The following is a 20,779-nucleotide window of genomic DNA, read 5'->3' as shown; positions in this document are numbered from 1 at the left end:
CACAAGGAGGAGCTACAACTTTGACAAGCGAGAAAGAGTTGCAACATAGCTCAACTCAGTCCAGGTCCTCTTTGTGAGGTGGACCTGAGCAGAAATCACCTCAATATTAAAAGGCATTTTTATTAAGTAGTTCTAAGATGTTGGTCTTCTATTAAATGTTTCAATGTTCTCTTTCACTAAAATTCGTTTGCTACTATTTGTTAGGGTTCTTTTACTAGTTTCAGGAACCCAGAGTAAATATATTAATTCTACGACAAAGGTGACACCTAGGTCTTTGATTCTTTGAGCATCCTACCCAAGTAGTTAATCTTTCCTGTATTTGGTTCATTTTCTATGCTGGGATTACCTGTAAAATACATTAGAACTAAAAGGTGGAACATAGGGATATGGAAAAAGTAACTACAAGCTGAGGATTTAATATTTTCTGGCATTTTACATTCCATCTCTTAATTTTCACCACAATCTAATGATACAGAGATTATTGCATGTATTTAAAAGATGATTTAAGCAATTTGTCCAAAGGCACACAGCTAGTAAGCAGCTTAGAATCCAAATTATCAGGGCTTGTTTATGCACAGCTGCATCCTTAGAGCACTACATAAATGTAACCCCAAATCTACCCCATAATTTCAACTGTATTACCCTTAGTTGGCATATTTGCAGACTGAAAGAAGAGTAAAAATGGTTATTTTATATTTCAGATCTCTTACTATCCACAGTGCTTATGTAACCAATCATGCTTCTCTGATTACTGATGTCTGTTTAGTTTTTTTTTTTTTGGACTTTGCATGTGAGAATAACTTCAATAAAGTAGGCTGATGGGTGGAAAGGTTTTGCTTTGAGTTCTAGGAAGGTGCCTAGCACACAGTAGGTGTCGGGAGGTAAACTGTCTTTACAAAGAGTGTCTGCATAGACCTAGAAAAATTCAGCAGGAGAACAAAGAAAAAACTCCCTCCATAATGCACAACTTTCAGTCCTATGCTTTTAACATCCCAGTATGTCTATCAAGAAGTAAAACAACTAAACAATGAATAAAATCTCCCGGGGTTGTGGCTTATATAAAACAGCCATGTGCTCCCCTCCAGTTTTAACACAATATCATCAGGCGATGATTAAGAAGGTAGCTGTTTCAGTGCTTCAGTGTCAGGAAACACGGTATCAAGCCAACAACTTCCTTGTTAGGTGCAGCACTTAGATTGCAGCCATGTTTTGCTTCCAACTGTAAATATTAACCGTGAAGGAAAAAAAAAAAAAAAAAGAGATCTCCATTGGCTATAGGCTGCCTGAGCTCAGCATATTACATGACACTCTGAGCGTTATTTGCTGAGCTATAGATAATTGTACTTCTTGTTAACAAGTTTCCATGTATTTTCACTCCATCAGCAGGTTCTTGAATCAATGCTTAGATTAGGTTTGACTACATCAGCACAATTTGACTTTGATGAAAAGTTTGAAATTTATGTGTAATTAAAAATTACGCATCAATTTCCTAATTTTCCAGAAAAGGCAGCTAATCCTTTTGGATGCCATAGCATTTATACCTTGTCCCTCAAAACACACTGGCTCCTTTGCCTATAACTCACTAAAGGAGTGTGTAATGTTTTTAGGACCAAGGGGAGTATTTTGGGGCAAACTGAGGGAGTCCTTTCACATGTCACGCATTGCCAAGAGGATTTAATGTTTCCAGGAGCATAGGGGAACTTCAGAGTTGTTTTTCTACTCCTTTTGAGACACGAAGTTTCAAAACCATTTTAAAGGAGCTTATATTTCCTTATAGATTAATGTAAAAATGGCCTGAAAATAATTTAAATCGTTTATTAAATCATACACACATATTCCACTATGTATAAGGTATATCAGTATTATTTATAGTGCCTGAATTTAGTAAATGCCAATTGATAGGATGGTAATACAGTCATCCATAAAATGCTCCTAAAGTTGTTTCATTGCAATGGCACATTTCTGCCTATAAAAAGTCTAAGGCAAAAAGCTTATTCTACACTATCATACACAAAATCAAGAGCGACAACATTACAGGTGCATAAAATGTGGAAAAGTCAAACTATTTAACTTATAAGAACATACTTTTGCATTTGTGTAGCATAAATTCTAATTGGCATGTCCTGCGCCATGAGCTCCTGCAATTCATGGCTTGCTACGCTTTTGTCTTAATGTACAATTTCAAGACCCATACATTTCTATATTGAGAAAACTATTCAAACAACATGCCGTCTTTCCCTCCTTTTCCTGTCAACTTCAGAGTTCATGATGTTTTGCAGGTGCTGCAATTTTTTTGAACTGAGCTGACAAATTAGATGGCATTGTAAAACAAATGTAGCACTCCTGGACATAAATGACGAGTAAGGTCTGATATATCCAGGTGCAACTTGGATTGTTTGCCAGGTAGAGGGGAAAGCTCTACAGATTCATGTGTCGAGCCCAATCAGGACCTCACTTTTAACCAAGAGAATGTAATAGGAGCTTGTGAATTGCAATGTCTGGTCAATGGAATTAGTAAAACAGTAGACAAGCCTTTAAAAGGAAATTGATCAATGATGATGGTTCTTGTTATGTGTCTCTCTAGCTTGAAGTGCCATGAGAGCTAACACATAGGATGCAGCCTACTTTTCTGTCACAGAATATTTAATTTGAAGAGGCAGTCACTCAAATGCTTTCCCTTTATGCACATGTGCATCACCTTCACGGCTCTCGTAACCCACCCCAGGCTCTTTCCATCCCACATTGCCTCTTTACAAAGGTGCTCATTTTCTCCTTCAGAGTGGTCCTCTGTCCTCCCCAGCCATGGTCTGTCCTCCCCAGCCATAGTGGGAATCCTGTGAAATACTCCTTTTCTGTTTCAAGGCAGAAGACTAATTATGCACAATTACACAAGAGGCTAATCCTCTTCAGCTCACCTCCCAAGGTGAATGTGAAGCTCAATGTCATTACTTAGGGTTCTGTAAATAAATCTTTAAGTTGAGGGGCTTATATTGGTTTCTATAATTTGCGAGCATTTATATTGGTAATTAAGTGGCAACGCAGTTATACCAGCCAAACACACACAACCTTTAACTTCAAGAAACTGCAAATAAGAATAATTTACATATTGCCAGCTGTGATTATCTTTAGTGCTCACAGGACTTAATGGTAAAAATATATAGATTCTGGATCCCATTAGGGCTGTAGAGCACATTTTATAATTTCTTTCCCATTTACATTCCTCATTTGCCCCTAGAACTGTTCTTTAAGAAATTCCAGAGTTCCCTGGACATAGTTGGTCCCATGATAAACTTGTGTTTTTGTAAACTATGTGTAATGGCATTTCTTTTAAAACACTTATTTTACAATTAAGAAATGTTAAGACTTCTAGAATTTTCTGGTAGGATGGTCTGCTTAAAAACAGTCTCCAAATGTTGCACTTTACAAACTAGGAAACAGAAACCCAAAATTATACACTGGAGAAAAATTGAGGATTCGAGGTTAGATGAAGTGTGTGACCCCAAGTAAGTCACTTCCTTTCTTTGGGCCTTCATTTCAGCATCTGTAAAGTGGAAATAACAGTACTACTGACGGTTAGAACTAAATGAGGCATTGCATGTTGAGTGCATGTGATCATTATGGCCTAATATCAGAGAAGGCACAGCCCTTGGCTGAAAGAAGCACCATAAGAATCCTGGTCATCTGATGCAAGCTTTCTTGTGCTCTAGACTGTTAACTCCCCTCACATAGTTAAGAGTCTGCTTTTATAATCTTCTGGCTTCCTTAGCTCTGAAAACAGATTGCACCAATCACAGAAATGTTCAAACCACCCACTGCTCAGTATAAGGCACCTTTTATATTGATCTGCACAACTTAGAAATGTTGTGAAGTGAGTAAATATAGCTTCTTAATTTTATGAACCTTAAGATGGTAATAATATCAGTCTTAGAAATGTTCTGAAGTGAGTAAATATAGTTTCTTAATTTTATATACATTAAGATGGTGAGTAATAACATCAGTCTGTTGCCCCAGAGACTCCTTTTTAGTGATGCTAATCCAGGGAATTTGCTCAATTTTTAGTTAAGGAAGACTTAATCTGATTATATCTGAACCTCCCCAGACCAAAACATGTCTTTGGTCCTTTGAGAGACATAGGAGAGCATCATAGTTCTAAAAACCCTCAATTAAAATCCTCAATTAAGAACTTTAGAAAGATTCGGCCGGGCGCGGTGGCTCAAGCCTGTAATCCAGCACTTGGGAGGCCGAGACGGGCGGATCACAAGGTCAGGAGATCGAGACCATCCTGGCTCACACGGTGAAACCCCGTCTCTACTAAAAGATACAAAAAACCTAGCCGGCGAGGTGGCGGGCGCCTGTAGTCCCAGCTACTCCGGAGGCTGAGGCAGGAGAATGGCGTAAACCCGGGAGGCGGAGCTTGCAGTGAGCTGAGATCCGGCCACTGCACTCCAGTCCGGGCGACAGAGCGAGACTCCGTCTCAAAAAAAAAAAAAAAAAAAGAAGATTCAAATGAAGAAAAAGAAAAAAAAAAAAAAGAGGGGGACTTAAAGCAAGACTTACTAACATAACTATGCCTAGAGAAAACTTCTAATGAGCAGAAATCCAAAACTGGGCTGAAGATTTTGTGTATTTAATAAGCTAGTTTCAAAAACCAAGCTCCCAAAAACATCTGCTCAGGAAAAACTTTCTGTCGGCATAACATGATATATTTTTAAAAATTCTGGAAGAATAAACAGTTTGCATTGATTTGAGTTCCAAAATGAAAGAATACATCTAAGAATATAATTCAGGAGTTTTGATTGATAAATCCATCATGAAGGAAAGATGCTATCATTTTAGTGTGAGATCCTGCCACGGTCTGAATGTTTATGTCCCCCGAGATTTCATTCACTGAAACCTAATCGCCAATGTCACCGTATTAGAAGATGGGGCTGGAGGGCAGAGCCTTCCTGAATGGGATTAGTGACCTTATAAAAGAGGTCCTGGAGAACTGCCTTGTTCCTTCGTCATGTGAGGACACAGAGAGAAGACATCATTTATGAACAAGGAAATGTGTGGATCCTTACTAGACACTAAGTCTGCTGGTCAGTTGATCTCGAATTTCCCAGCCTCCAGTACTAATACATTTCTGTTGTTTAAAAGTTACCCAGTCAATGGTATTTTGTTACAGCAGTCCAAACAGAGTAAGGTAGGTCCCTTCTAGTCAGAAAGTGAGTTGTGGCCATATATAACCAAAACCTGTAGGAAATAGTTGAGAAGAAAACATGGCATATACCTAAATTGCAGAATTATGGAATGACTCTTTCTTCTCTGGCTGGATTTTTACAAAATTTTGGCCGATGGAATCCATCACCTAATCTTTCTCTTAATTTATCCACTTTTATATCCTACTATCTCTCGACATTCTTTATTAAAATCAGGCCTATCTCGTCTCTGTTCTTCATTCCATCTAAACTTTTTTTTCCCACTAGCACATCTTTACTTGTGACATTTTTCTCTCTTGAATGTGCTCCCATTCTCTGTTCTATAAATATTCTTTCTCATATGTCATGGCCTAGTTTAATTTCCATATCCTCCATGAAAACTTTCCCTCTTGCAATAGCTCATAGTGGTCAGACGTCTGTGAATTTATACTGTGCTTTTACTCAGTAACATAAATTAGGGATTAATTGTTTTCAGGATGTTTTGTGGTTTCTCTTTCTTGACAGATAGATTATAGTTTCCTTGAAAGTATTATCATAGGAATTATATATTATCTTTTACTGATTCCCTGCTTTCCTTCTTCTCTCCCTGTGTACTACCCATTGCCAGACATACTGAAGAAACAAACGTGTGGATGGAATGGTTACTTTGGGAAGATGCTTGCATTCTTTCAGCTGAAGAGAGTATGTGGAAGGCACTGACTCCAGCAGCTCTCTGCATTGTCATGGGACTTATGAAAGGACAGAACATTGGATTTCCTGTCTAGAAGCCCAGAATGTCAGTTTATCCTGTGGGGAGCAGTTACTGCATATGAAGGTGGCTTGTAGGGGGGATGAATTGGCAATGAATAGGTGGGAGTGGACAGCATAAACCCTTCAGGCTCAAGTGCAGTTGGAAAGAAGAGAACATTTGGAAAATTTGTTGTAAGGCTTTTCTGACAACTAGATTTGTGAGGGAAAAAAAAGAAAGATAAGCTTTAGTGTTATTAATGGCTTCTTTTGGGGCAAACACAGAAATCTTCATCCATGTCTCTAAACTCTCATGGCTGCTGTAGGGCTCTTTCTACTTGTGAACTCTTCTAGCTCTTTCCTGGATCCTCCTTTTCTTCTGGTACCACCCATTTTTCCTTGGCATATTTCTGCTCTCGTTGCTTAGGGCCTCTTCAAAAGTCTGTGTTGATGTTGATTATCTTAAGTTTCCTTTCTTCTCTTATGTCTATAACCCTTGTTCGGTGATCCCTAAGGAAAGTTACGGCTTTAATGGTTGTTTTCCAGATTTTCCTTTCTCTACTCTCACAATTATAAACATGCAGTTATGTTAAGAGGAACTAATAATCAATAAAAGCAAGGGATAATTATAAACACAGTGTGGCACTTACACTATTAATAAAAACATGGGCATTGTGACATTCTAAGCTCTCTTTGCTGACAGGCATACAACTTATTTGTGAACTAATTTCTCCAGTGAACAACAGTTTAAATTAAATTAACACTTTGGTAGCAAACAAGCAATCAGCAATACAAAAAAGCATGTCAAGGAGAAATGTGCTTTTTGTTCTTCTGAGATAATGCCTGCTTATTCTTTAAGAGTTGGATCAAATGTCTTCTGCACGAAGCTTTTTCTGCCCTCCCCCCAGTCCCAGAAATGTTCTAATTTCTTCTGTGCACACCACATACCATTCTTTCATTCATTCATTTATTCCTTTGGTAAATAGTGAAGCACAACTCTGCCAGGAATGATTGCCAGGTGCTGAAGTTACGAAGATAAACGAGACATTTTCTCCACCTTCCTATAGCTCACAGGATGAAGGATAGGGCAGACAAATGAAGGCTTTTGCAGTATAGCTAATTGGTAATAGATGCAGATGCTCTGGGATCTGAAAGCGTGGCTCCAACTTCTGAATTGGAAAGCCTTGGAAAAGGTCCTTAGCCTCTCTCTGATTTTGAGTTCTCATCAATAAAATAGGAAAACAATATTGCTTAACTCTTGGGACTTTGAAAATAATAAGTAAAATAATGCTTATAATGACCTTAGCATAGTTTCTGGCTCAGAGTAAGCACATGGCAAATATTAGCCACTATTAGTATTATTATACAATGCTATGATAAAGGTGTATTTAGGATTGTATGGCAAGAAGACATTCCAAATGCTGATTGTGTGGGGAAGGGGAGCAAGGAAATCTTTACTGGAACATCATGAGAACAAATGTATTTGACTAGGCAAAGGAAAATGAAATGAGGGTTTTAGGGTCAAAGAACAATGAGCAACATATTCTTTAAAATGTCTTTTCAATATTGCAGCAGTGGTCAGCTCTTACTGGTTTTAGAGCAAGTGGAAGAAAAGGACATGATTTTCTACAATTCAACCATACTTATCTTACTTTGAAGAGAAAATCCACTCCTCCTCTCAAACCACTACTATTTTTACGTAAATTGATTATAACCTGAAGGACTGCCTTGAGAGTGTCCTCGGCTGTGTCCATGTGATTATGTTACAAGTGAGGATTATATCTTTATGGATCTTGACTGCATCTGGGATTGGTTCAGGGAAGGGTTAATTTACATCAAATTCTAATGAATAATGGGGTTTCTGTGCATTGGGTTCTTAGATGGAAATGTTTTCCTTATGGAGAGTGTGGCTCACTTGTCTCCAAGACACTATCATGCAACAAAGTAGTGACTAATGATCAAGCCTTGCCTTTTTCATCCTGTAAATTTGAAAGGGAAATGGGACAATTTTCTGTACTTACTATATACTATCTTTTTCATCTTAATTTCAGTAACTATGGAGCAGGATGAATAAAAACATTCACACACACATACACACACAAAAACAAAACTCTCAAAGCTAGAAATTGACACTTCAAAATTACCTCAAAGTACCTCATTCATTATCTAAATCACTTAGGTAATATTTGTTGAGTATATACTTACTCAGGATGATGCTAGCTATTGAAAAATTTAAGGAAATGAATTTAACTCTTGGGACTTTGGGAAGTATAATTTTTTCCTGAGTTTAGGTATCAACTAGAGTAATCTCAGCCATGTATGGGTCATTAATACATATTTTCCCACTTTAACAAATATAGAAGCACTTAAATTTAGGAAAAATTATACACATATAATCCATGAATAAGTATTATGAGTCATGGAAGTTTTAAGTAGAAACAATATTAAAGCAATTGCTAATTTCAAGTCAATTATCTTGGTATTTAAAATTGTTCAGATAGTAAATTCCTACAGTCTTCTACATGCTATTCAATTTGTTCTCACAAAAAAAAAGATTTAGCAATGAATTCAATGAACTGCAACTGCATTTCCTAAAGGCAATGTAAGTTATTAAAGAAAAAAAATCCACACTATATAAAAATGTATACACCCCATTCTTAAAATTAAAAATTAGAAGAAACTAAATTCATGTCATGTTAAACAAGACAACGGCATGGTATCCGGGTGCATACCAGCAGTTTTCAGTTTGGTTGACAACTCTATTTTTAATAGATGGAACTGATGCCAAAAGTTCTCCTTGAGTAAAAAATAAGGAAAATAATTCAAGAAAATTGGTAACTAACACTATGCCATCTACTTTATTGTTTGCTTTGAGTTATTTTTGTCAGTTAATTGGTTTGTAACATGTAGACTTGATTTCTGAATGATCTGTGATAGATGTCAATGGCATTTTAAAGAGAATCAAGTGAAATATAATTCTGCTGGGTGGGTAATAACTAGGATATGTTCTAGTTTGTCCAGAACAGTATCAGTTTAGGCTGTTGTCCTAGAATAATTATTAATAGTGTTGCTCTTTTTCACTTTGAAAATGCTCCAATTTGGACAATAAATAATCTGGCCAACCTTGTCATAACTGACATATATCATTATAGACACATTAGAAACATCTTTATGATTCACAAAATTAGAGAACTCTTATGTATGAAGCTACGTACCTGATTTTCTTACCTAAGTTATTTGACAGCACAAACACACTTTTTTTGTGTATATTTTAGTTGCTTACCATGCCTGGCTCAGCGCTTTGCCTGAAAAAGGCCCTTGATAAATGGTGGAGGAATGAATAAATGCATTATTTTAAAAACTGGTTTCCATAAGTCCAGTATTGTACCAAGGCAATGATCATTTTAGGGAGATTTTAGTAGATGATGAGATTGATTTGACAGCTAACAAAAATGCTGCATGATTTGGGTAGTTAGTCAACTCAGTGGCAAACATCAACCTAGTTATTCCCCACAGTTGTCTATGGCTTAACAAACCAACCAGTTTAGTTGGTTGCGCCCATAATCCAGGGGCTCCACTCTGTATGCTGCCTATTTCCATTCCATTCAGAACACAGGAAAAAACGTGTTCTGATGGGAAAAGCCTGTGTTGCATGATTTCCGTGAAGCCTGCAGCAATGACCTCACATTAAAAAATGAAGAACATTTAATTATAGGTAGTGAAGCAGAAATCTTAATAATGTGTGAAAAGATAAAAGGTAAACAAATCAGTGAACTAAATTAGATCTAATTTTGGTACTTGATAATGCATCGAAATAACATGTATAAACAATTTCTTATTTTATTTATTTATTTTTCCTCCATTTGAAATATTTTAAAGTCTCTCTTAAGTAACTTTAAAAAAAATTATGGTAAGATCATTTTACATGAGATCCTACTAACAAAATTTCAAGTGCACAGTATAGTATTATTAGCTGTAGGCACAAGTGTTGTACAGCCATTCTCTAAAACTTATTCATCTAGTATAATTAAAATTTTATACCTCGCTGGGCACAGTGGCTCATGCCTGCAATCCCAGCACTTTGGGAGGCCAGGGCAGGAGGATTGCTTGAGCCCAGGAGTTTGAGACCAGCCTCGGCAACATAGTGAGACCTCATCTTTACAAATAATAAGAAGAAGAAGAAAATTAGCCAGGTGTGGTGGCACATGGCTGTAGTCCCAGCTATTCAGGAAGCTGAGGAAGGAGGATTGCCTGAACCTAGAAGTTTGAGGCTGCAGTGAGTTGTGATCACACCACTGGACTCTAGCCTGGGCAACAGAGCAAGACCTTGTCTCTCTCTCTCTCTCTCTATTTATATATATATGTGTGTGTGTGTGTGTGCGTGCACATATATATACACACACTTATTTAATGTATATATTTATATACTAATATGTTTATAATTAGTATACTAATATAATTAGCATACTAATATACTTATAAGTATACTAAATTAGTATATAAGTGTGCATACTTATATATATACACTTAGTATATAAGTGTACATACTTATATACTAATTTAATTATATATACTTATTTAATATATACATATACATATATATACACACACACATACACATACTTATTTAATGACATGTCCCCATTTCCGCTTCCCCCTAGCTCCTAGTAACCATAATTCTACCCTCTGATCCTAGGAGTTTGACTCTTCTAGATACCTCATATAAGTGAACTCATAAAATACTTGCCCTTCTATGACTGGGTAATTTCATTTAGCATAATATACTTCTGGTTCATTCCTATTGTAGCGTGTCTCAGAATTTTGTTCTTTTAAGACTGAATAACATTCCATTTTGTTTTCTTTATTCATTTATCCTTCACTGAACGTGTAGCCTGTTTCCATCTATTGGCTATTGTGAATAACGCTGAAATGAATGTGGGAGGGCAGATACGTCTTTAAAATGCTGATTTTAATTATTTTGTATATATACTCAGAATCACGAATCATATGATAGTTAAATTATATGATAGTTCTATTTTAATTTTTGAGGAAACTTCATACAGGTTTTTATAGTGGCTGAACCATTTCTATATATGCGTAACTTATTTAGGAATCAACTTACAGGTTTTGTTACTAAAGATAGTGCTGCATCCTAGGAAGACCTGTGGCTCGGAATTAAGCACTCCCAGATTCTAAACCTGCTCTGATCTCTATCTGTTGTGTGGCCTTGGGGCAGGTAACTAGCCCTTCTAAATCTCATTTTCCCCATCTATAAGATGGGCATTATAATATTTATCTCATAAGGTTTCTGTGAATATTTATTACTAAAATTGATATGTAAGGTCCCTTCATCTCATACATCCTTTCATTTTTCCATCATGAAATCAAGCCAGACTCAGCCTTGTCTCCTACATCCTCTAAGATCTTAGGCCTATATAATGACCATTTATATTTGTCATCATGTTTATTTAAAGTACTTTTAATATCGTTAGGTTAAGACTACATTTTGATGAATGCAGTGCCGATGTTGATTGGGTTTTATAAATTTGTAGCTTTAGAATAGATCACATATGCAGGCACTCTGCAGTAGCCTAGAGCACTCTGAGACTCTCATTCACACTCTCTCTGGCAAATGGGATAGGGAGTTTCCTGCCTCGTCTTAGAACAGCAGGAAGAATATTGAACTGTGGGTTGAGAGACCGGGATGCCTGAAGAGCCTAAGTAAAGCACTCTCTCTCTGAGCTTTAGATTCTTCATCTCATACATAAAGAAGTTAGATTAGATGACTCCTGAAATCCTTTTTAACTCTTTAATTCTCTCTTCTGCATTAACAACCCAAACTTTAAGAAGCATCCTGGCAAATACCAGGCGTATGGAGTCAGTTGAACCGTATTAAATTGTCATTTTTATCAGTCAAAATGTCAAGTATATGCAAGTTCATATGATTCAATCTAATGTTTCAGTGGCATATATTTCAGTGTAGTGGTCGAAAGAGCATTCACTTAATCTTCCTATAAGGGACGTCCTACAATTTGTAATGGAATGTTTTTCTAACGTCAGTATTTTACCATACAATTTTAAGAAGAAAAGCACAATTTAAACAAACTTTCCCAATTGCTCTCTTGCCATTGTCTGGCTATATGCCTCGATTCTGTTGCAGATCTTGTTTGGAAATGATTAAGGATGAAGCAGTGCAGACCTCGAAGTTTGCTCAGAAAATCCTGTAACTGCATATGAAGCACATGGCAAACATGGCAAACATCCCAGCCCATCCTCACTCGGAATGGGGCAGAATCAATAGTATTAGGTTTTCAGTTTCAGAGAAAGCAGCATAATAAATCAGTGCATTTAAAAATATCACATTCCTTGTAGTCCCAGCTACTCAGGAGGCTGAGGCAGGAGAATGGCGTGAACCCGGGAGGCGGAGGTTGCAGTGCGCTGAGATTGCGCCACTGCACTCCAGCCTGGGTGAAAGAGCGAGACTCTGTTTCAAATATATATATATAAACATTCTTAGGGAAATGTCTCATTCTCAAGTATTTCTTTACTATAACATGGTCCAACGTATTAATGACCTGAAAAATTTAGATGAATCATTCCCAATCCTTCCTTTCTCCAAAGTATCAGGTGATCTTGGCCAATTATTTAGCTCTCTCTACTACACTTTCCTAAACTAAAATTTGCAAATGTCATCTTTCCACCTAGCCCATAATTTTGTTATCATGAGTAATCTATGTCATAATTTTGAGAAATTTTATACACAGAAAATGCATGAGTTGTGCTAATCAGCTAATCACAGATGCTTAAGAAATGTCAGGTCCATGCTTCTCTTTCAATCAGTGCATAAGTATTCTCTACACTATTTCTGAAATATGGCCATTCACATTCTATTGGAATGCTTCCAGGGATGGGAGTTCTGTTTGGTGCAAATCAATGCATTACATTATTGAGTACTTCTAATGTTAACTTGCTTCCACTTATGCTGACTTGAAATCTTCTTTCAACAAATTATATCCCATTGTCTTATTTATGCTTTCTGTTTTAATATGAAACAAATCTGTTTTTCCATTCTCATGATAATGTTTCAAATATGTGAAGGCAGTTTCGTGCTTTCCTTAAGTCTTCTCTTTGTAGACAAAATATCCCTTTATCCTTATACTGTTTACAAAAAGTAACTAACTGTTGGGTACTATGCTCACTACCTGGGTGACAGGATCATTCATATGCCAAACTTCAGCATCACACAATATACCCATGTAACAAACCTGCTAAAATAAACTAAAATGCCCTTTTCTAGGCCCTGGCATTCATCAATGTTTTCCCCAGAATATAGTGCCCAGAAGTAAAACCTGGGCACTTTTGAATTGATGCTGTCAGTGCAGAAATCAGAAGGAAAACCATGTATCTTGCTCTGGGACCAAATACCTATGCGATTACAATCTCAGATTACCTTCTTAAAATTACAGTTTCCACTTCTGTGGACAAAGTAGCTTCTACTAGACTAACTCTTTGGCATATAACAGCAATAAAATCCAGATGGAATAGCAAAAACAACAATCTGAGGGCGCTCAGATAATAATCAAAAGTATGCATTGACCTGTATGAGAATTTGAACTAAGAAGAGCAGAGGGCACTATGTGATTTTTATTTTTTTGGAGTGCAGTCTCTGCTCAACACCATGCCAGTTAACTAAAACTAGGAGAGACGTTTGCAATCTTACAGGCTTGAAGAACCAGAGAAAAGAGTTAGGGTTTACCATAGCAGCTGGAAACTGAAGGAAAAATTCTAGAAAAGAGAGAGCTACAGGGGTGGAGCCTCAACTTCTGAAAATGATTTCTGCTCAAATCTCTGGTTAACCCTTGTAATATGCCCATGTAGAGTACACTCCAAGTCACCCAGCTAAAGACAAAATAACTGAGCAGAGATTGCAGCTGTGACACACTACGAAGGGCACAGCTACAGGGCTAGAAGTTTGATTCAGCTAAGTGACTGCCTGCCAAAATCAAATAATATTTTTTCTGAAGAATAAAAGAATTCATAGTCTCTGCATTGTATAAGCTACAATGACCAGGATGCATTCCAGAATTACTAGATAAACAGAAAAATGAAACCCATATACAAGAGGAAATTTAATAAATGGAGACCAATCACAAGATGACCTAGGTGCTGTAATTAACAGAAAAGGATTTTAAAGCAGCTGTCATAACTATGATGTTACAACAAAGGGAAAATAAAAATGCACACTGACATAGGTGCTATTCTTTTGACATTGTTGTAAATACCACTACGAATAAACACTTATTTGTATTCTTAAATATCCTGCATATTCTCACTTAGCTGTGAGTATATCATGATAAATTTTATTCTAGGTACACTACGCATTTATCCTCATTAAAATAAAAATATTCAAATAAGGAAGCAATATAATTTCTTCTCAAGATCCCCATGTTACTGTAAAGTGATCATTCTTTTACAGACATTTGTAGAGCTGAGTTAGATATGTTAGATGGCCTCTGGCCTTGAGCAGTTTATTATTTGATGTTGTTTTTGTGTGTACATGCATAGATGATTACCAAATAATAAGCACTAAAAAAAGAAGTACAAAATAACAAGAAAGTGCAGGAATAAAATAGTAAGCTTTTCCTAGGGCAATCAGGGAAAGGATCCTAGAAGAGTCTACACAAGATCGGAGATTTCTGGAAGGACAAAAGCATGTCAGGCAGAGAAGAAGGGAATGACAGGTTAGGTGGGAGGAACAGTATGAAAGGGAAGAGCTGTGGCAGCTGCGAAAAGTTCAAAGGGAGGTGCAAAGTTCCATGTGGCTGGAGAGTGGAATTTGTGAGAGCACAGGTAAGAAATGAGGTTGGAGAGAGTTTGTGTCACATTTATAAAGGGCTTGAACCTAAATTGTATATGGAGACCAAATTTACACTATCCAGATGTTGTGGGAATCCCCAAACTGAGAACACAAAAACAGGCACTAGACCAATGGAACTCCTGGCTTCCTAGCAAAAATCTAAAGCTAAGACTGTAGTCAAGGGCATTTATGCAACTCAGCCACAAAGATCCCACAGGAAAAAGAAACATCCTCTTAAAGTTGTTTTTGCTCATAAAAAAAAATTACAAACCACAAGAAGAAAAACTCTGTTGTGAGTAAAATTCAGCAGAAACGAAAATAGGAGGGTGAGCACTCCAAGACCTTGAAATAACACAACAGTCTGAAAGACACTAGTAAATAGGTTCCTAATTATGTGAAAGTAAATTGAAGGTAGCAATTACAGAAAAAAAAAAACAACCAAAAACAGGACACAAACAAGAGAAAAGATTGATTTGTAACATAAAAAAAGTCAGAATTTTTAAAAGTAATTTAAAATTTAAAATCTATCAGTGGATTATATGTGGACTACCAGTGCTTGGAAGATAGCTATAGGGAATATATGCAGAATGCAGCACATAGAGTAAAAAAGATACTATGAGAGAAGGTGTGGCAGACAGACTTTTTTTTCCCGAGACAGGACCTTGCTCTGTTGCCCAGGCTGGAGTGCAGTGGTGCCATCATGGCTCATGGCAGCCTCAACTTCCCAGGTTCAGATGATCCTCCCATCTAGCCTCAGCCTCCTTAGTAGCTGGGACTACAGGCACGTGCCAAGCTAATTTTTGTATTTTTTCTTTTTCTTTTTCTTTTTTTTTTTTTTTTTTTCTTTGCAGAAAGGGGATTTTACCATGTTGCCCAGTTGGCTTGGAAATCCTAGACTCAAGTGATCTTACTGCATAGGCCTCCCAAAATGTTGGGATTACAGATGAGAGCCACTGCAACCAGCTGGCAGACACCCTTTTAAGTGAACCCCCCATGGTTGGTGCCCACCTCCTGGTGTTTACACCTTGTGTGCCCCTCTCCCTTTGAGTGTAGATAGAACCTGTGACTTGCTTTTGACCAACAGACTATGATAACGATGAGGAGAAATATGGAGGAGAAATATGTGATTATATGTACACAATTACATAATTATGTTATATAAAATGGTAACATCCATCTTGCTGGAATCTCTCCCTCCTTTTTTGGCTTTGAGGAAGTAAGCAACCCTGTTGGGGAGCCCCAGTGGCAAGGAGCTGAGGGCTGTTTTCAGGAATCGAGGGCTACTTCTGCCATCAGCCTCAGTGAACTTGATCCCTGAGTTCACTCCAGAAGTGGATCCCCCCTTGGTTCAGCTCAGATGAGACCACCTCTCTGGCTCACACCTTGAATGAATGCTGTCTTGTGAGACCCTGAGCAGAGGACCTAGTTAAGTCGTGCCTGGGCTCCTGAACACAGAAATTGTGAGATAATGAATGTGTGTTGTTTTAAGCTGCCAAGTTTGAAGTAATATTGTTGCAGGGCAGTAAATAAATAATACAAATGGATTACATACACAAAGAATGGAATATAAAACTCAATAGATCTATAATATATATTCCAAATATATACATTCGGATATGCCTCTTGAACTCCAGAATGGAATATGCACACTGATTAATAACTGTATTTAGATATCCAACAGATCTTAAATTCATTCATTTATTCAATCAACGAAGGTATTAAAAATATTATCCACCAAATTTATCACCCCCTTAGACCCACAGCTTCAAACTTCTTCAAAATTCTTCAAAATTCAAACAATCATGCTTCAAACTTCTAAAATCTTTCTTCTCTACAACTATTTGTGGTAGTGCAAAATCTCGTTTTTTCTTTATCACTGCAGCAGCCTCCTAGCTGTTTCTTTCTGGGTCCAGTCGTGCCTTTCTTTAAAGCCATTCTCTATGTAGAAGCCCAAGGGATCTTTCTAAAGTGCAAGTACAATCATGACATTTTTCTTATTTGAAACCCTTCAAGGATTCTCCATTTCTCTTATGGAAAATACCAAGGTCTCTGCCAAAGTGTATAAGGACTTACTCCTGCTTCCTTCTACAGCCCAATCTTTCAGCACTGCCACCCTGTGATACCCCTGCCACAGTGCACAACCTCTCCAGCCCCTTCTGCCTGAAACACAAGTACTGTGCCGTTGCTTCTTCCACAGTCTAACTCCCTCAGATCTTAGCTTAGGCTTCAGGAAACTTCCCTTAACCTTCTATATCCACCTGTAAGACTGGACAACATGCCCCTCCCACATGCTCCCTTACAGCTGGTACTCAGTTACATCCTAAGACTATTTGTTTAGCCATATTTTCTTTTTTTTTTTTTTTGAGACAAAGCCTCACTCTGTCGCCCAGGCTGGAGTATAATGGTGTGATCTCGGCTCACTGCAACCTCCACCTCCTGGGTTAAAGTGATTCTCCTTCCTTAGCCTCCTGAGTGGCTGGGATTACAGGTGCCCACCACCACGCCCAGCTAATTTTTGTATTTTAGTATAGACGAGGTTTCACCATGTTGGTCAGGCTGGTTTCGAACTCCTGACTTCAGGTGATCCGCCCGCCTCAGTCTCCCAAAGTGCAGGGATTACAGGCGTGAGCCACCACCCCCAGCCTAACCCACATTCTTTACCATAACTTCAGCTTATTTTGAGCAAGCATTGTGTCTAAATCATAGTTCTACTCCCAGGACCTAGCATACAGTATGGCAAATAGTAGATATACATTAAACATTTGTTGAATAAGTAAAAAAGCAGAGAAGTAAGCTAGTTTATATTAGTAGTAATATTGGCAGTTGAGAAACAGATTTCTTCACTGATTTCCTACCTAACTCACTAAACTCAAATTTTATGCAGCACCATTTGCAGAAAAGGTTTCATTTTAATATTGCAAAATTAAAGCATAACAGTTTCTATTTTAAAACCTAGAAATAGCCAAAAGATCTTTTAAGAAAATTTAGTGAAGAATTTGGAAGATAAAAGATTTTGGTTGACCTTGTATTGAAAAAAGATAATTGAAAAGATAATGTATTTAAAATGGCTTATCACGGTTCCTGGCACAGAGTAAGTCCTCAATGGTGTTAATCGAAATTAATTGTCTCTCCACGCTCCTCAAACACCGATTTTTCCAAATTTGTCTATTCTCTCTACTTCCCTATTTTGCAAAAGGGAGGGTAATAAAACCCACTTGCCATGTACGCACACAAAGAAGAAGGCATGGCCAAACATAGAGACATAGCCCTGTTTAGTTTAATGTTAAATCTGAAAAATGGAGCAAAAGGGAATTAGTTTTTATTCAATTAAATATAGGCTATGTTTTAGAAGCTTGGTCCAGAGGAGTTAGTGTAAAGTTCTGTCATTTGGGTAAAACAGCCCCTCCTTTGAACCAGGTTGAATAATGGCTAGATTTGGCAGGGACAATGTAAACCAATAATAAGAACAATTAAGGTTGTAATCAACTTTAGAAGGCCAACTAGAGGATTACTTGCCGGAGAGGAAACATACATGCGACTTTACTTGGATGCCACAGTGTTTACATGCAGTGACACTTTCGCAGAAAGAGATCGCGATTCAGGAAGATCAGCACTAGTACTTCTGTTGTGTGTGTGTGTGTGTGTGTGTGTGTATGCATGACTGGCGGACATTTTATCATACAAGACATAGTCAAGGCAAACAAATACAAATACCATTAGAAGATGAGAAAGAGAAAACACAGAAACAAAGGTTTTATTTTTCTGTGCAAATATGTAAAAGCCTTAGTCACACATATGCAGCTGAAAATACAGAAGAACAAAAAGAAAAGGGAAAACATTTTTTAAAGTCAGATACCTCACGACAACAAGACATTTGGAAAACAGAAAAGCAATTGACAATTACAGCGACACCAGAGGCCTCAGAATTGTGCAGAGGAAGAAATTGTGAGTGAATATGTCTTAACCATATTTGGTAGAGAACATATTACATTTGGAGCAGCCTGTAAGTGTGTAAGTACAGATATGTCTAGAAGGGAGTAAATGTGAAAACTATACATAGGGTCTTTGACTATAATCTATTTTATGCTTATTGCAAATACTTGCGAATGCAAATATTGATGGGAAGGTTTTTCCCATGTCTTTTGTCACAAAATGTAACTTTGGAACAAATCATCTGAAGCAGCAGCATCACACATGCAGTCTTGGATGTGAAGAAAATGGATGAGTAAAAAGGAAAATCTTCACAATTAGTTGCTCCCAGTTTGAAATAATTGCCACTACTCCAAAAGATACGAATTTGCTATATAAAAATTATCTATTACTATCACAAGATAGAATACATTTTCTTTGCTTTTGTAGTATATTACTTCATACTATATGCTACATGTACTCTATAACAAGGATATTATTTTGTTCTTGTTTGTTTGAATGGTATATTTAGATTTACCTCAGTTATTCCCACAGAAAAACAACTTTCTTAACTGGGACTAAATAGATGTCATCCAAAGGATAAATTGTCCTCACGTTTTCAAACCAGGACAGCTCCTAAAGTCATAGACATATTTACAAACTGACATTTGGCAGGCCATTGTTATTTTAGTTGCTTTCTAAATTAATTCATAGGATCAAACTATTTTTCCTTTAAATGAACACAAATAACGTCTTCTTTGGAAAGGTGTATCTACACAAAGTATTTAGCATAAATGATAACATACTGGTGGAAACAATAAAAACATTAACAAAGTTTTAAAAAATTATTGTTTTATAATCTCTGAAATCTTTACAATAAAGAATATATTAATTTTTGCATATCTTATTTACTTTATAGATCCATCATTTCAGGTATACATTTATTTTTAAAAATATAATGTCAAATATATTTTGGTTATGATGTATATTATGCTTTCATATTTTTTTCAGAAAGATACTTAAGAAAATAAATTTACTTGCAAATCTTAGAAAACCATGCCTCTAAGAAAATTCAAGTTTTACAATATATACTTTTAAATTTTTGTATAAACTACAGTTCTTATTTTTATTAAATATTCATTGAAAAGCAACTGAAGTTAGTCCATGTGATAGAAAAGTCAAGGAGCTCATAAATTTAGAAACAATTAACAAAAAAATTTTTCTATTTGTTAAGAAAAGGGAAAGCATTGCAGGAAAAGAAATAGAGAAAGGATTATTTGTAACTTTGTTAGAGGGACAGTTTTATGGAATCCAAAATTATACCAGTGAGGTATAATTTGAGTACTGATACTAGATAATTGTTTTTCTACAATTTTAGGGACTCGATGTAAATTCCTGAGTTCTCTCTCTATATATTAGAGAACTGGTAACAATTCACTTGAATAACTTCATGTAAAAACATAGATGGATATAATCAGTAGTTCTCTCTCTTTTTTTTTTTTTTCTAGACGGAATCTCACTGTCGCCCAGGCTGGAGTACAGGGGTGCAATCTTGACTCATTGCAACATCTGCCTCCAAGGTTCAAGCAATTCTCCTGCTTCACCTTCCTGACTAGCTAGGATTACACGCATGTGCCACCACTCCCAGTTAATTTTTGTATTTTTAGTAGAGATGGGGTTTCGCCATGTTGGCCGGGCTGGTCTCAAACTCATGGCCTCAGGTGTTCCGCCCACCTTAGCTTCCCATAGTGCTGGGATTATAAGAGTGAGCCACCGCACCTGGACTGTAATTCTCAATTTTTGTGTCATAAATAATAGATAAGACTGAAAGAACAGAAATGAAAATAGAATCATAGTGATTGAGGGCAACTTACAATGTGAAAATACATGTACCCAGAAATGGAGTGGGAAGAAATTGCAGTGGTCATTCATGTATAGAAGTGTTAAGAATGATAATATATCTGTACTAAATACAAACAATAAGGAGATATTTCTAGTTATATTAAGAACACTGTTTTCATATTTAAAGCTAGAATAGGAAAATACTTTTTTATTATACTTTAAGTTTAGAGTACATGTGCACAAC

At 36.8% G+C, this 20,779-nt stretch overlaps 1 protein-coding gene across 5 annotated transcripts in view; it reads right to left on the bottom strand.

Moving 5' to 3' along the window:
• CRB1 (crumbs cell polarity complex component 1) overlaps positions 1–20,779 on the bottom strand; it is a 281,276-nt gene that overhangs the window by 14,589 nt on the left and 245,908 nt on the right. The gene's annotated exons all lie outside the window — the stretch shown is intronic.

Source organism: Trachypithecus francoisi, unplaced genomic scaffold, assembly GCF_009764315.1.
Source record: "Trachypithecus francoisi isolate TF-2019V2 unplaced genomic scaffold, Tfra_2.0 Lachesis_group5, whole genome shotgun sequence".
Lineage (NCBI taxonomy): Eukaryota > Metazoa > Chordata > Mammalia > Primates > Cercopithecidae > Trachypithecus > Trachypithecus francoisi.
Note: the sequence above shows the minus strand (reverse complement) of the source record. Positions and strands in the feature narration are given on the sequence as shown.